Source organism: Lissotriton helveticus, chromosome 10 (genome assembly GCF_964261635.1).
Source record: "Lissotriton helveticus chromosome 10, aLisHel1.1, whole genome shotgun sequence".
Taxonomy (NCBI): domain Eukaryota; kingdom Metazoa; phylum Chordata; class Amphibia; order Caudata; family Salamandridae; genus Lissotriton; species Lissotriton helveticus.
Window position 1 is genome coordinate 804,044,848 of NC_136071.1, and position 17,014 is coordinate 804,061,861.

Genomic DNA, 17,014 nt, shown 5'->3' on the forward strand with positions numbered 1-17,014 from the left:
GTTTTACTTGACATTAACTTGTTCAATGGATTAATATGTATGAATTATTTGTATTGCCTGCTTCTAATTTTGCTCAAATTAAGAAACAAAAAAGCTAAGGCTTATTTTGATAGCGGGGGTATGTGACATCACACCACATCATTGCATAATCCCAGTGGAAATGGAATGACTGAGATATTTAACAGAGTTCTCATGGGAGCTATTCAGCTTGCATTGAAAAAAACCAATGAGGAATGGGTTTCCCAGAATCATAAAACTCTATGGACATAAAGCACCACAGTTAATGAAATGACTGGCCGCTTGAGATCGTGTGGGGTAGAGCACCAAGGACAAAGAGTAATCCTGTACGGTTGAATGATTCGTCTCTTAGCTATGTTGTCACTGAGAAATTGCAGAAGAGAGTGGAGATACCTATAGGAGGTATAAGGAAATGTATGATATTAAGAAGAGCTCCATAAAAGATCCTGAAGCAAAAATTGAAATGCTTCTTAAAGTTGAGAAACCATGGAGAGTAAGGAAAGGTGAAAGTGTGTTTTTGGAACCCTCACAAGTTGTCAGAGTTTTCAGGAATGCAATCTTGCTAAATGAATATAACGTTTGGAATTTGAAAAAAAAGCAGCTTTAAAGGGATAAAGGAAATTGAATGTTAATGATTTGTCAAGTGGATAGGATGAAGGAACAAGACAAGACGAACCAAGAAAAGATGCACGTATGACGTTAATGAGAGGAATACCATTGAGAAAGAAGTGGAAGAGTTAATTGGCAAGAAGGGCTCTGAAAAGAGGGCAGTTTGGTAGTAGAAAAGGATAAACCTACTGATAGCAGGATGAATGGCTGCAGAAGGAGTGATGATGATGCCAGCAGTAATAATGACAACTTTGACTAATCCAATAGATAAAATAATCTGGGCATTGTTGATTCAGAATTGAATGTAAATCAAAGAAGAAGGTGGAGAAAATCCAAATGGTTTTCAGATTTTGTGTGCGAAGGAGAGGATGTGGTGTAGGACATTGACTGGTGAAGAAAGATTGATTGGTGAAGGTTGATTAGGAAGATTGATTGGTGAAGGAATAGTAATCTTAATGCGGTGTATAGGAATATGTTACAAGTATGAGTGTAGTAAATTTTTCTTTATATTCAGTTTTATGTGTATTTATATATAATTATTTTACATTTATTAATTAGTTTATTTTTGTTGTTAACAGGGGAAGATGTGTTGTGTCTATGTTGCTTTAATAAAAGCATATAAGCAGCTGCTTCTGATTCTAGAATGCTTAAAGTTCTGGGATGAGCAGTTTCCGCAGGGAAGTCGATAACACTGAATATGCATCTGGCGTCTATACAGGAATAAATGTATGAATTCTTCTACAAATACGGAGTATTGTCATTTCAGCAGGGGTGCCTTCTCCCAAATTAATAATCTAATTCTGAAAACGACTGACTGCAGAATTTAAAAACCCTGACAGTTCAAACTCAGTCCCATAAAGGGACACTTACTGAAAAAAAAACTGAAGTGGAAGAAAAGTAGCCCAAGTAGTAGAGATAAAACGCAAATATACCACATTTCTCAGTTTCCACACATTGCTAGCTGCGCAAGAAAAAGGTGTGAGAGTACAACTTCCACACCAGCAGCATGACAACCCGGGTGTCTCACTCCTCATTTGACAGACAGACAAGCAAGCTCGCCACTCTTCTCGAAGCTTTGCTTGCCGTTCTAACACCGCCTCCTTCTTTTGTATCACCTGTGTCCCGGAGACCGGCGCGCGCCCTCGTGCTCGGAGTCATGGACGAGCCTGTCTCCAAGGAAACCATCAACGGTTGTTGTATGTGTACGGAGGCAGAGACCTGGCTCAGGCACTGGAGCTCCAAGTCCGGCAGTGTGGCCCTAGCCGACTGACAGCAGCTCACGCCTCGGAGTCCCAGACAGAACTAGCACGGGTCCGAGTCCCTAGGACAATAAAGAACTCGGGTAAGCACGGCGTGCCGATAGTGCTTTAGGCGAGCAGAGGACGCTGGCATGGCAGCGGCACCGCTATAAACAATCGTAAAACTTGGTGGTCTTCAGAGTCTTGGTTATTCACAGATCCTTTGGTTTCAATTTTTATAGAAAACCACTGTTGTCTGTCTCCACGCTTTGTAAATTAAAAGTGCGCACTTTTCATTATAACGTGGTCGTTCACCTTTGTTATCTTTCTCCTTTATCGTATTGTGTAGAGCCATTCCTGAAAGGGATGAGTTGTACGAAAATGTTTAAGATTTATTTTTACTTCAAATGGCACAGGCTAGCTTCATTACATTGCTCTGATTGCAAATAGTACCACTAAACCTTGTTATGCTTGTTTAGGTGAGAGTATGTATAGCAAGAGTTTTTTTTAAATTTAAAGTACAGTTTATCATACGTCTTCACCGGTGTGATAGAAACCTGCTGTCTGAAAGTCTGTCTTATTTATACTTTCCCTAACTGGCGAGGAATAGATTTTTCTCTTATCAGACTGGATCTGCGAATCTTACAGCGTGTAATAGTGCGATTTGGGTCTGGCTTTGAAGTTTGCCTCTTGAGCATCTGCTCATATGATGCTATCAGACATTCACTTCACTGCAACAGCATATTCATTAGCTTGTCCCAAGTCATTAAGGCGACTTACAGCAAGCCCGTATTTTCCAACTAAGGACACTGAATATGCTGACTTTTTGAGGCTCATACACAAAATGGAAACAATACACAATTACATGTCCCAGCATCCTTTGTGTTGGATGCTGTAAAAATGAGCATTGGCAACACCCATAGGTTTGCCTTTCACTGTCAGCCCTTTGGCTTTGTCAATGCTTGTTTTGGTTAGTCATGGATTTTGCAAAACTATATTGTTGAGGAAGCGGCAGGGTCCTCGCCACTCTAAAAAAATAAAAAAAATCTTTGGCTAAAAGCAAAATATTTTTTAATCTCAAAAATAACATATTGCCATAGTAATGCCTGCCACTGAAGGGAACTACATTGTATATGGAAGGGCTCCTTGCAGAAAACATAATACCGTCATTCACATTGAAATTAGCCAGTTGCTGACGTTGGCTGACCAATTGCCCCATCCGTTATGCTGCAAAGGGCAGGAGAAAAATGCGAACTACTCAATAACGGGCAAATTATTGAAAGCGGCTGTCTGAAAGCCCTCATAAGTACGTTTTTAGAAAAATCAGGTGGTCTAGGATAACGGCGGACCTAATAAGGACATTTTGAAAGTTACTTACCTGACATTAAGCAGGTTGAGATAAACCAAGGGCATTTGATGTGCATCAGCAGGCTTGGTAGTGGGATTACAGTGCAGAGATGTGGTGTAGTTTCTTTCTAGATGTGAAAAGATTTTAAAGATATGCCTTTTTTTTTTTTTACCGTTATGGTAGTGTGAAAACAAAATGCACCACTATCCATATAATACAAACATTTACAAAAACAATCATTGTTTAGCCATAGAGACACAACATTGGCCCCTAGGATTCAGAAAATCAAACATGTATGCATCGGTACGTACAGACCAAAAAATGTACAGGCACCTGTGCACAGGCAGCACTAGGCGCTTTTCCATTAAGTTTATATACCCGTGTTTACTGATGTGCACCTACAAATCGATATAGGGGCACCCGGGACAGAAGCTGTCCAGGCATTTATACAAATGGGCTTACAGGTAGCCACCCACCTAGAGCGACAGGCATGTAGGTAATTATGTACACAAACCAGCGGACACCAGGCATCCATTTACAAAGTCTTAAAGGCTTACTTCAACCTGTGCTCATTAGTCAGCATACATACAAACAGACACATATCGACCAAAATAAACAGAACGGTTTGCATGCATAAAGCACAAACCTGCCGTCACAGGCAACAGTTAGACAGACAGCAACGGGTGATGGTAAGGATCGACAGATTAATGCTCAGCAGGTGGATGATGTCGACAGCCAAAGTAGTTTTCCTTGAAGTTTAATGAAGTAAGATAACAGCATACATATCCGAAGGGCCCTGAGGATCAGCACCAACTGAATGAAGTGTTGAAATCCACTGTCCACAACATTCTAATTACAGCATAACACTTAGTACAAGCACCAATAGAGTGTCCTACATTCTATACTTTATAAGAAGTAATAGCAGCGCCTACAACAAGTTTACAATATTAATAGTAATACAAAATAACAGAACACCACAGGATAAAGGTACGGATCGGCAGAATAATGCTCAACAGGTGGCTGGATGGATAATTGGTGCTGGTCTGATTGATGGATGCATAGTTTGTGCTAGTGATATGCAGGCAAACGCTTGAGCGTCTCTGTAGGAGAGATCGCATTTGAGGTGGAGAAACGTATGTGATAACAATCCCCTTGCATTATTTGGTCACTCCTTCGTTAAATCACTTTAGCTGAGTGCCAAGAGATTCTTGGGCACCCAAACACTTATGCCAGCAGCCATGTAGGTGACCAACATGCACAATAACTGGCGTTTATGTACACAGCTCACATGCATTCAGACCAACAGACAAGCATGTACCCATATGAAGAGACCTCTATTCAGATTGGAATCTATGTAAAAGACAACTGACAGAGACACTCGCACACAAACAACCATGCACAAAGAGAAACACAAACACTCACCCTTATAGCCACAGACAAAATATACAAGCACACATGAAGAGACAGAGTGACAGCAGGATGGGCGATTGGATTGACAAATAGTCTAATGATCACACACAAACAACAAGTAGATAGGAATTAATGAATGCTGCAGAAGGATGGATGGATAGATGCTGCATGTATGGTTGTATCTTCCTGTCCACTTACATGTTTGCACATCCGCAAGAAAAATAAATCACAACACGGAGCGGAGCAACAGCACTCATTCAGTCCTCTGATTTTAAATGGGGACATTACTTTTACTTGGTGATGGAATACTTCTGTCTCTATGCATTACCTCCACGTTCTCCTCACTTTCCTTACTTACGTGGTGAGGCAGTCCGCGGTGAAGAAGATGCAGAGTCTCTTGAACAATTTCATTAATTTACTTGAGAAGCCAAAAGATACTGTGATCCTGCTCATGCCAGGCACAGCTCAACTGGCGAGAGTAGAATAACCACACAGTAGATACATTCTACAAACCCTCATAAGTAAGGGTTCTACTCACGTTGGTGCATACATGCCATCAAGCCCACTCACATTATTCTCATCCCCTTCCCTGCTACCCTTAAAACCAAAAACAAGAGAAACAGAAGAAAAGGAAACATATCACCAAAACAAAAGGTGCAAATCAAAAGTTAGGGACTGAAGAAGAAGTACCACCTTGCAATGAACAGAAAAACATGAAACACAAGGAGATGCTAAAGCCCCATGCTGGAATCCAACTCTTGGACATAGTCCTACAGGTAACATGATGGACAGTGATTTCTGCCATGGCGTACTTCCCCTGTACACACAGAACACTATCCATACCACCAGCTGTTGTAGTAAGTTACCTTAGTGTTAGACCTGACACCCTTGGCGTGGTTTTCCCCCATCTTTTTGCCTCTGACTCATGTATTTTTGATGCTGTGCTGGATTTCGTTTTTGCTGGTTTAGATGCTTTGGACACCCTGCCACTGCTGATCAGTGCCAGAGTGTAAGTGCTCCCTATGTAAATTGTCATATTGATTGGGTATAACCGATTGGCATATTTGTTTCACCATGAAGTCCCTAGTAAAGTGCACTGTGTGTGCCAGGGCTGGTGATGACAGATGCTACTAGTGGGCCTGCAGCGCAGATTGCGCCACCCACATGAGTAGCCCTAAAATGGTGTCTCAGGCCTGCCAGCGCAGTGCCTGTGTGCAGTCAGTGGACTGCCATGTCCGCCTGGCCAGTGTCCCCACTGGCTGGGCCTAACCCTTCCCTGTCTGTGCACATCAGTCACCCCTATGGAAGCTCAAGGTACCCCCCTGGGCAGGGTGCAGTGTATGGGTAAGGTAGAGCATGTACTAGTGCAGGTCACATGCTCTGGTAGTGAGCAGCAGCCATTTTGTATGCTCACTGCTGTAAGGTTATCTTGCTCCATAGAATAACATGGGGGAGGCTGGTCCCAATGGATACCAGCCTATCTTCTCATAGGAACAAGATGGGACATACGTGATTGATATCCCTGAACTCAGAATTTAATAACACATCTTTTAGTAAAGGTTGTTTTTAAATTCTGTGTTTGAGAATAGTAATTTTAGAAAGTGGCTGTTCTCTTGTCTAACCTTTCTGTGTGCCTGGGCCTGTTTGTGGATTGACTGTCTGGCCTGAGTTTGACAGGGGCTACAGAGCCCCCAGGAGGTTGTCTGAGTCAGCCCGTGGATGAAAGGCAGCATCTGCTGCCAGGGAAGTGGGAGGAGATAGCACCTGATAGTGAAGGGCTGTGCCTGCCTGACCACAATGCTGGCTCCACCTCCTTGCTGGGTGACTGTCACCTCTGTCCCTGATACTGAGAGGAAGAAGGAAGCCAGAAACACCCCAGTAACCCCCAGAACTGGTTTAGACCGGGCTCAGGGCCCACTTGCACAAAGACTTCAAAGGACTTCAAAGGACTTCAAAGACTTTTTGGGGTGTAAGAGAAGGACCCCTGACTACAGAAAATTAGATTCTACAATCAAGAGGAACCTCTGCTGGAAGAAGGACTGCTGAAGAACTTTTTATATATAATATTTGTGTTCTTTCATTCTGTCATATTTTGTTTACTATTGCTCAAATAAATGCTCCTTGTCCAGCTGGACATTGGAAAGCAAACCTATAGTACTCATTGTAGTCTATATTGAATTCGTTGAAAAACACTCCTTAAGCCCAGGACCACTGTTTTTATAATCAGACCTATATTACTTCACTTTCCTGTGCACTAACCAGCCCTCACACCCACACGCACCCTACTGCTTCTTCAAAAAGATCTCCAATAAAGAGCCCCGTTTACGGGAGCTCGTCAGGCATTGTAGCCCCGGCCTGACGAGGAGCAAACACCCAATGATGAAGCATGACATCCTCCAGGTTGTGAGAGGGCATCATGAAGAAAGACCTCCCTGCCCCCCATGCCCAGCCAGGAGCTATACACCCCCTTAAAACACTGATTCTTCAGGAAGCAGTGTGCAGGACCTCATAACTCAGCTTCCAGTCCCTCTCTTGTTATAGCTCTCAGAGTGCACCCACCCAGCCTAATACACTAATCTCTGTCTGGGAGCTTGTCACACCTCCCTGTGACAGGATGCCTATTGTCATTCCTTCCTCTGCTCGAGCTTGGCTAAGCAGCAGGAGAGCAGAAACGTGTCTGTGGCTGGCAGCATCCATTTTGTGCTGCCCGGGTCGATAAAGCTGATACTTGGTAGACCAGTGACCCACACAGTGCTTAATTTGAGCATGTGCTTTCAGGTGCTCAGCACCTGCACCTCTTTCACCGTGCCGGGGCTACAATCTATTTCTGACCCAGCAGGTGGTGATTTCAATATTAATTGTTTAAATTCAAAATACAAAGAATAACATACATTGCATGGTGACTGGCTGGTAAATGTTCATAGACAGGCCAGAATACGCCTGTCCAGGCAGGCATGATTATGTATCACCACGTTAGTGATGATGTCATCACGCCGATCACAAATCCAAGACGTCATCGACAAACTATGTCTTGCATTATATTTCCCGAGTCTGCTGCACCCTGCCACTTATCGGGTAAGACAAGCGGTACACGATTTCACGTAGGAGCGTCGAACCACACAAACCCTAATTATCAAAGGGGGACCAGAATCAGGATATTCGGTTCGAAAGGGATAGAGATCATCAATAATCATCTGCTTTTGCTTAGCAAGGATACACGTATGGCTATTTTCAGAATCAGTGAGTGGGCCAGAAACCTTGAACGCCACGACTGATTGAGCGAGTGACGCCCTATTTAATTATCAGCCCTAACCAGAAGAATCTATCTTCCCCTTCCATCCCCAGGATCCTTTTAGATTCAGCTAACCATCCTCCTGCTTGTACAATGATGCAGAGTATACAACGCAATCCTAGTAAAGGAATGGGAAGCTTTTGATCCCTACTGCCCGAGAAGCATATGCCCAGAATCATATTAGTACTCAACGTTGGCATAGAAAGGTTTCCAATTGATTACATGTGTATTATTTCTTATCTTATGCATTCTATTGAGAGTCTACAAAATTCTTTGTCTTGATAAGATGGCGATATAGGAGTCCATCAACATGCGTCGACTCTTTACTGAAAAGTACACAATCTGTCAGGTGGCTAGACCAAAGAGTATTTTATAAATTGTTTTTAGGTTATCAAATGCAAAAAAGGGGGTTTTCACAAAAAATGGACACTTGTAACAAGTCTAAACCATTGGATAGAAAGTTTGTGGTATTCTCAAAAAACGCAATGTGTACGATATATGTGCGGTGTATATTTTCATCCGCCCCTACATTGCAGTTGTGGCAATTATCATCGAATACCGCAAAGTGTAAGGTGCCTGCCTCACCCAGAGGCTCCTCTGGTCTAGGTTTGCAGTATCCAGAGATCCGTGAATGGGGTCAAGTAAAAATTAGAAACCCCAACATAGGAAGAAGAAAAAAGAAAAAAGAAAAATGAGTTTAGGTTAAAAAATAGGTCCACTCCTAGTAAACTTTAATAATGGTGAGGAACTATATTGATTAAAAAGGTTGGTACTTATACTAGATCAAGCTACTGAATCTAGAAGTTCTGGTCCAGGGGCAGAGTCAGCACAAGCGGCGGCAGTTTCGCTCCATGCGGCTCTGGGTATTCCAATACCGGCATCCCCTGACGAAGCCTCGTTTTAACCTAATATGAGGTTATAAGAGAAAGTTTGGCCACTGACTAAATTGATTCAGTAAGCCATTGCAGTAACTACACTAATCGTGTGAGTAACTATTTGTGTATTGTTTGTTCTGTTTAGTCCTGACGAAAGCCCTACAGACTCCGTTGAGCCATAGGGGGCTGAAACATGTCGACACCTTTTAAAAATCACTACATCATACTTCTAGATTCAGTAGCTTGATCTAGTATAAGTACCAACCTTTTTAATCAATATAGTTCCTCACCATTATTAAAGTTTACTAGGAGTGGACCTATTTTTTAACCTAAACTCATTTTTCTTTTTTCTTTTTTCTTCTTCCTATGTTGGGGTTTCTAATTTTTACTTGACCCCATTCACGGATCTCTGGATACTGCAAACCTAGACCAGAGGAGCCTCTGGGTGAGGCAGGCACCTTACACTTTGCGGTATTCGATGATAATTGCCACAACTGCAATGTAGGGGCGGATGAAAATATACACCGCACATATATCGTACACATTGCGTTTTTTGAGAATACCACAAACTTTCTATCCAATGGTTTAGACTTGTTACAAGTGTCCATTTTTTGTGAAAACCCCCTTTTTTGCATTTGATAACCTAAAAACGTACCCAGGGGAAGCAAATGGACACTCATTCCTCCTCCCTATTTTTGATTAACTTAATATTTTATAAATTGGACAATACCTGGCACTAGCCCTGCAAAGTATTTTCTTACGGATGCGTACGCCACTGATGACATAGGGTAGTGTGTCTTGTGATATGTACTCTCTCTCCTTTTTATTTTATTTTTTATTATTGGTTTTTATAAGATGTAATTAGGCCTGTATTGATATTTTGACACAGTAGTATGTTAGATATAGATGATTTGAGGCATAATTGTCTTTTGTACTGTATGTATATTTTAACTAATTTTTATCAATACATTGATTTTATGATTTTCTACATCTGTTGTTGTCAGGATTTGCTATTAGGAATATATGGTCTCACTTCCAATGAATGCGGATGATATGAGTGACAAAAAATTAGTGGAACAGATTGATTGAATAGGTGATATTTTCTCCAAAGGATATCACTTTTTGTGATATCTTGATATATTACCCTATTTCTTTGGATAGAAGGGGGTTCCTCTTAATTGTTAAATAAATATGCACCCTGCCACTGCCTGAGCCTAAGCCTCCCATTGGATAATTGTAGCTGGGGGCTGGCTCATGACGGAGTTGAGGCAAGGAAGGTGCGAGAGCCCATTTGGAACTTGGGAGTGAGGGCTCTTGAGGAAGAATAAACAAAAGTAAGTGTGGACTTTCCACTTGCTGTGTAGCCAGAGTAGCATATCCTGCAGCCCTGCATTGCTGCTATCCTCAACGTGCTCGATGCGGCTGTGGCTCTACACAACTTTAGTGCGGCATGGCATCACCTGTAGAATCTGTGCGCTGCACCCCAGCATGGTAATTGCTGAGTGTGCGTGAGTCCAGTAGGCACCACAGCTATACCTACCTGAATTGGTAGCATTACGGCTAGGGACAATGCGTGTGCTGTAGCAGGCAGGGTCACAGCAAGCTGAGCAGTGGATGCCGATGCCGTTGCCATCCCTGGACCTACTAATTACAGGCAGCACTAGCAGTGACATCACCTGCTATGCACAAGCAGCTACCTGTTCTGCAAATACTGCTCTGATTAATATATGCAAAAAAAGCATTTTCATTTGGTGTACATTTTGTTTTTGCACTCGGTGTAGGTAAGAAAGTGAAACACATGCCATCTTCCTCTTCTTTAGGAAAGACAACTGGAAAACGCAGAGTTCAAAGTAGCAGGGACATGTACCGGCTGACGACAGGGGTCACTGGCGGCAGCAGTGTTATAGATGAGAGAGAGAGAGCAGGAGTAAAGAGGAGGCAGAAACAGGAGAGGAGAGAGACAAGACGGAGCTAAGTAGAAGAAAAGGAGAGCAAATCAGATACAAAGAGAAAGCAGCCATGATGTGAAGAAGAGAGCATTAAGAAGAGAGAAGATAAGATAGAATGAAAGGATATAGAGGACAGGACAGAGGAAAAAAAGCAGACAAATAATAAAACGGAGACACAGCTAATCACTGCTAGAAGAGTGATAGTAAAGAGCCAAGATCGAGGGAAGGGAGGTCAGAGCATGGATAAAAGTGAGCAGGAAAAAGGGCAGGGCTGGAATGAATAGAGGGCAAATCAGAAATACAGGGAATAAGGTAACACACCAGGTGTGACAAAGATGATAGAAAACAATTAGAGAGGTGAGAAGATAGACTCTTAGAGCAAAGACTTAGGGGACAGACAACAGATCAAGGTAAGAAGATAGAGACTGAGGCAGTGAGAGTGTTGAAAGAGGGGCTCACCGAAGGAAGAAGTGAGCTGTGGCCTCCTTGGCAAAATTTTCAGCACCTGCACTTCTTTTTTTTACAAATTAAGCACCTGGGGGAAAATACGTGTGCTGTAGCAAGCAGGGTCACAGCAAGCTTAGCAGTGGATGCCGATGCCGTCGCCATCCCTGGACCTACTAATTACAGGCAGCACTAGCAGTGACATCACCTGCTGTGCTCAAGCAGCTACCTGTTCTGCAAATACTGCACTGAATAATATATGCAAAAAAAAGCATTTTCATTTGGTTTACATTTTGTTTTTGCACTCGACAGATCAAGGTAAGAAGATAGAGACTGAGGCAGTGCGAGTGTTGAAAGTGGGGCTCACCGGAGGAAGAAGTGAGCTGTGGCCTCCGTGGCGAAATTTTCAGCACCTGTACTTCTTTTTTTTACAAATTAAGCACTGGACCCACATATATCCCTTTGGAAAGGTGGAATCATATCTCCCACACCAGTTACTGGTGCGGAGATATGATTCCAAGGTGTTTGACACCAAACACAACATGTTTCTAAGCAGCCGTTTTAAAGTTAGCATTTACCCTAAGGTTATAATGCAATTAAACATATATGTCTGGCTGCATCACAGACAGCCCCGCTTAATGGTCTTCGAAGGCTGCAGAGGGGCTCTGCTCATGCAGGGGCACCCTCTCATGTAAAACCCAGCACCCTGCCTTCAGCATTGATAAGGCCTGCCATAGGTGTGACTGATAGATTTTTAAATGTAGTGATTTAGATAGATATGGTGAACCTATATCTTAAATAAGTGGTGCAAGCAGCAGCTTAAACAGTCTGCTGTAGCAGGCTTGCCGAGTGAATTTGAATGGCCTCTCATGGGTGGCATAATACATGATTCAGCCCATGGGAGGCCCCTGGGGTACCTATGCCCTGGGTACAGGGTTTACCACATACTAGGGGCTGATAAGGGTACCCCAGTATCCAATCTGGAGTGTACCTAAAGTATATATATATAGCAATTCTAGGGAGAAAGCAGATAGACTGGGGTCCTGAATAGCAGGATCCCAGTCAGACTAGTCCAAAAACAGTGTGACATCAGCAAAAAGTGGGGGTAACCATAAGAAACAGATACTACTTTCCTACACAACCCCGCCCTCCAAATGCAAGGACATTAAACTAACCTTGACCAGTTGAGTCTTCATGTTCTAAGTGGAAATATCTGAAGAGCCCATCTGCATTGGTATGGTTACTCCCAGGTCTATGTTCCACTGTATAGTCCATCCCCTGTAGCAAAATGGACCACCTCTAGAGTTTGGGGGTTTCACCCTTCATCTGGTTTGGCCATAAGAGGGGCTTATGGTCTGTCTGAACAATGAAGTGAGTGCCGAACATATATGGCCTCAACCTCTTCATAGCCCAAACCACAGCAAAGGATTCCCTCTCAATAGCTGAGCAATGTTTCACTCTGGGGGACAGCCTTCTGTTAATGAAAGCTACTGGCTGATCCTGACCCTCTTCATTCAATTGTAATAACACGGCTCCTACCCCCAATTCAGATGCATCTGTTTGAACAATGAATTGTTTGGAATAATCAGGACTTTGCAGAATGGGTGCAGTACACATGGCCTGCTTCAGGTAATCAAATGCCTGTTGACAGCTAACTGTCGACTGAACTTTCTTAGGCATTCTTTTGGAAGTTAAGTCATTCAAAGGGGTCACTATGGAGCCATATCCTTTGACAAACCTCCTGTAGTAACCCAGCCAGACCCAAGAATGCTCTGACCTGAGTCTGGATAGTTGGAGCAACCCAATCCATGATGGTTTGGATTTTGCTCTGCAATGGTTGAACCTGTCCTCCACCCACAAGGTGTCCTAGGTATACAACCTTACCCTGCCCTATCTGGCACTTGTTAGCATTGATAGTGAGGTCTGCCTTTTGCAGGTCCTACAGAACATTTCTAGGGTGGACCAGGTGATCCTCCCAGGTGGAGCTAAAGACAGCAATATCATCTAGATAAGCTGCATTATAGGCTTCCAGACATGTGAGAACTTTATTCACCAGCCTTTGAAATGTGGCAGGTGCATTCTTCAAGCCAAAAGGCATCACCACAAATTGGTAGTGCCCACTAGGGGTTGAAAATGCTGTTTTTGGTTTAGCATCCTCAGCTAATCTGATTTGCCAGTAACCAGCTGTCAGGTCGAATGTACTTAAGAAGTTGGCTGAGGCCAAAGTGTCAATCAGTTAATCTGCCCTTGGAATTGGATGAGTGTTAGATGTGAGGGTCTCTAGTTGGCACAGGTAGGTACTTGGGACAAATAGGGACCCTTGCCTCTAGTCAGGGTAAGGGGTCACGCCTAAAATAACCCCTGCTCACCCCCTTGGTAGCTTGGCACGAGCAGACAGGCTTATCTCAGAGGCAGTTTGTAAAGCATTTTTGAACACATACAGTAACCAAGTGACAACACTACAGATGTACACCACACAAGTTGTATATTAAAAATAAGTATTCGTTATATAGATTTAACACAAGACCACAAACGACAAAAATCCACAATACTGTACTTAAAATGGTAGAATTAGCTTAGTTGTCTTTAGATCTTAAAATGCGACTTTTGAGTCAATGTACCTTAAGATGCTTAACGCTTCCACAACGAAAGTGTTGCAGGAATGGTAATGCGGTAGTTCCTTACACGCAAGAAGGTGATGCGTTGAAGATCAGGTGTAAAGAAACAAATGGCGTCTTTTTCTTGATGCGGCATGCTCTTCCGATGTTGCGAATTGTCTCAACTCGATGTGACATCTGCAGCGGCGACACCCTTGTTCGTGATGCGACGACAGCGGCTTTGGCGGCGACACTCTTCTCCGACGATGCGAGACGGTTCCGCTCTATGCAACAGCTGCAGCGGCAACACCCTTCTTCCGTGATGCGATGACAGAGACTGCGACGGCGGCACGCTTCTCCATGGATGCGAGGCGCTTCTGCGGTGCAATGCGACAGTTACAGCGGCAACACCCTTGCTCAGTGATGCGACAGCAGCGGCTGTGATGGCGACAGGCCTCTTCGATGTTGCGAGACGTTTCTTGTGATGCAATGCAATGCGACATCTACAGCGGCGTCATCTCCGTGATGCAGCGGCTGTGACGGCGACACGCTTCTTCGTGAGTCGCGCATCCAGCTCCATGCGACACGCAGTCCCTCAGAAACCCCAAAACAGCTGCAGGCACTTCCAAAAAACTTCAGCAGGAGGCAAGCTCTTCTCTCAAGCCCTTGGAGATCCTTCACAAGTTGAATAAAGCACACAAAGTTCCTTTCTCCTTTCTTTGGTAGTCAGGCAACCACTGCAGGTCAATCCCCAAAGCAGCACTTCAGCTTAGGGATAGTCTCTTCTCAGTTTCTTCAGGTTCCACTCCTCCGCAAAGGTTTCTTCTTGTTGTCTAAAAGTGATCTAAATTCTTGGGATCAGGGTCCCAATTCTTATACCCCAAAATCCTTTGTCCTCTGAAGGCAGAGAGGCCTTTGCCTAATCCAAACCAGTTCTGGTCAGTCCTGGAGCACTCTGTTGACATGACTCCTTTTTCCTTTTGCAGGGCAGAGACCTCAGACACACCACAGGAGGTGGAGCCAGCATTGCGGAGGGAAGGCACAGTCCCATTCAGGTTCCAGGTGCAACTCCTCCCTCCCATATAGATGCAGATCTCTCTATTTATTTATTTATTTATTTTTTACATTTGTATGGCGCACAGCTACCCAAAAAGGGTTTCCCGGCGCCGATGACTCTTCTATGAACGGTGGTAACGGTAAAAGCATTTATACTTATTTCGGGAAGAGCCAGGTCTTTATATTCTTACTGAATCTGGCGTAATTTTCTTCCTTGCGAATATAGGGGGGGAGTTTGTTCCACAGAGAAGGCCCTAGTACAGAGAAGGATCTACCTCCCATTCTTGCCAATTTGAATCTCGCGGTGGAAAAATTTGCGGTCTGAGAGCGCAGTTCTCTTCCCGGGATGTAGGGGGTTGCTAGGGATTGAAGATACTTTGGTGCGGTGCCGGATTTGATCCTAAACATGTAGCTCAGGGCTTTGAACCTAATGCGGTTTTCTACCCTGAGCCAATGTAGGTCATTCAGATGTTTCGACACACTGGCAGTTTTTGGAATTTTACAAAGTAATCTTGCAGCCGAGTTTTGGACCAGTTGTAAACGTTTAATGACTGCTTGATTTGAGCCCAGATAAAGAATGTTGCCGTAGTCAAGCCGAGATGTAATGAGTGCATTGACTACGGTCTTTTGCGTTGCAAGGGGCAGCATCCAGAGGATCTTTCTCAACCATTTCAAGATGGTGAAACAGAGGCCAACCACTTTATTTGCTTGAAGTTTCATCGAGAGGGTATTATCGATGGTGACCCCCAGATTTCGTACGTGGGTAGCAGGGGTGGGGATACTGCCTAGCTCAGAAGGCCAATGGGAGGCGTTCCATAGGTGTTTGTTTTTTCCCAGGAGGAGGATTTCGGTTTTATCACCGTTTAGCTTCAACTGGTTAGCAGACATCCAGCTGAAGATTTTTTGAAGCCCTTGTTTAAGGGTGGACGGGGCCGTAGGCTTAGACTCTGACAGTGAGAAGACGATTTGAGAATTGTCTGTGTATGTCATCAGAGTGAGTCCCGCCCTGTCAGCTAAATCAGCCAGGGTTCTGAGGTAGAGATTAAAAAACAAAGGGCTCAGAATGGAGCCCTGGGGTACACCGTGCGGAGTTCTAATCGTGTCCGAACAAGCGATGGAGGATGAAATCTGAAAAGTTCTCTGGGACAAAAAAGACTCAATCCATTTGAGTGCTTTACCCTGTATACCATTTCTCCCAAGAGTGGCCAGAAGTTTGGTGTGAGAGATGGTATCAAATGCCACACTCAAATCAAGCAAAATGAGTGCGACTGTCTGGCCATCATCTAGGAGTTTCCTGATGGTTTTGGTTAATCCCAGCAGAGCTGTTTTGGTGGAGAAACCCGCTCTGAAACCAGACTGTGACGGATGGAGGAGGGAATTTGCTTCGGTGAAGAGAGTGAGGGCGGAGTGGATGTGTCTTTCAAGTAATTTTGAAAAAATGGGGAGGAGTGATATGGGTCGGTAGCTTGCAGGTAATTCAGGGTCTGCTGAGGGTTTTTTCAAGAGCGGGCATATGGCGTGTTTCCAGATTGATGGAACTGAGGAAAGCTGAAGAGAAGAGTTAAGAGTTTCAGCAATGATGGTCAGGGCTGGGTCATCCAATTGTCTGAAAACAGTGGCGGGTAATGGGTCACAGGGGGAGCCAGATTTGATGGTTTTGAGGGTAGATTTCAGTGATTCCAGGGTGATGTGAGGCCAATGATCAAGGGTGTTAAAGTTCGTTGACCACAGGGGCATTTCCTCTCCAGGGTCATGTGCAGGGGTGTTCCTGGTGATATCGGAAATGATTTTCTCAATTTTGTCACTAAAAAAAGATGCAAGGTCTTGGCATTGTTTCCTATCCAAAGGGCGAGCTGTAGCAGCCGTGTTTGCGCCTGCAAGGTCTTTGACTGTATTGAACAGCGTTCTTGCCTTGTTTGGCGCAGTGTCAATGGTATTTGCCACGTAAAGGGCACGCGCTTTAGCACATGCAGAGTGATATTAATTCCTGGCTTTGTGGTATGTCACTTTTTTGTCGTGGGCATGGTCCTTGCGCCACTTTCTTTCTAGAGATTTACATTTTGATTTTTTGATCTTCAGGGTCTCATTGAACCACGGGGCTGGGGGACGGTGGGTGTTACTTTTTAGCCGAGATAGAGGGAGGCAGTTTTCGCCGGCCTTTTCAAGCCATGAGTGTGT

General features: G+C 43.9%; 1 protein-coding gene across 1 annotated transcript in view; it reads left to right on the forward strand.

Moving 5' to 3' along the window:
• The first annotated feature begins 1,822 nt into the window (after nt 1-1,822).
• ODAD2 (outer dynein arm docking complex subunit 2) overlaps nt 1,823-17,014 on the forward strand; it is a 1,353,572-nt gene continuing 1,338,380 nt past the window's right edge. Inside the window, exon 1 of the mRNA XM_078663397.1 lies at nt 1,823-1,969. The gene's annotated coding sequence lies outside the window, so the exon portion shown is untranslated. The remainder of the gene's footprint in view (nt 1,970-17,014) is intronic.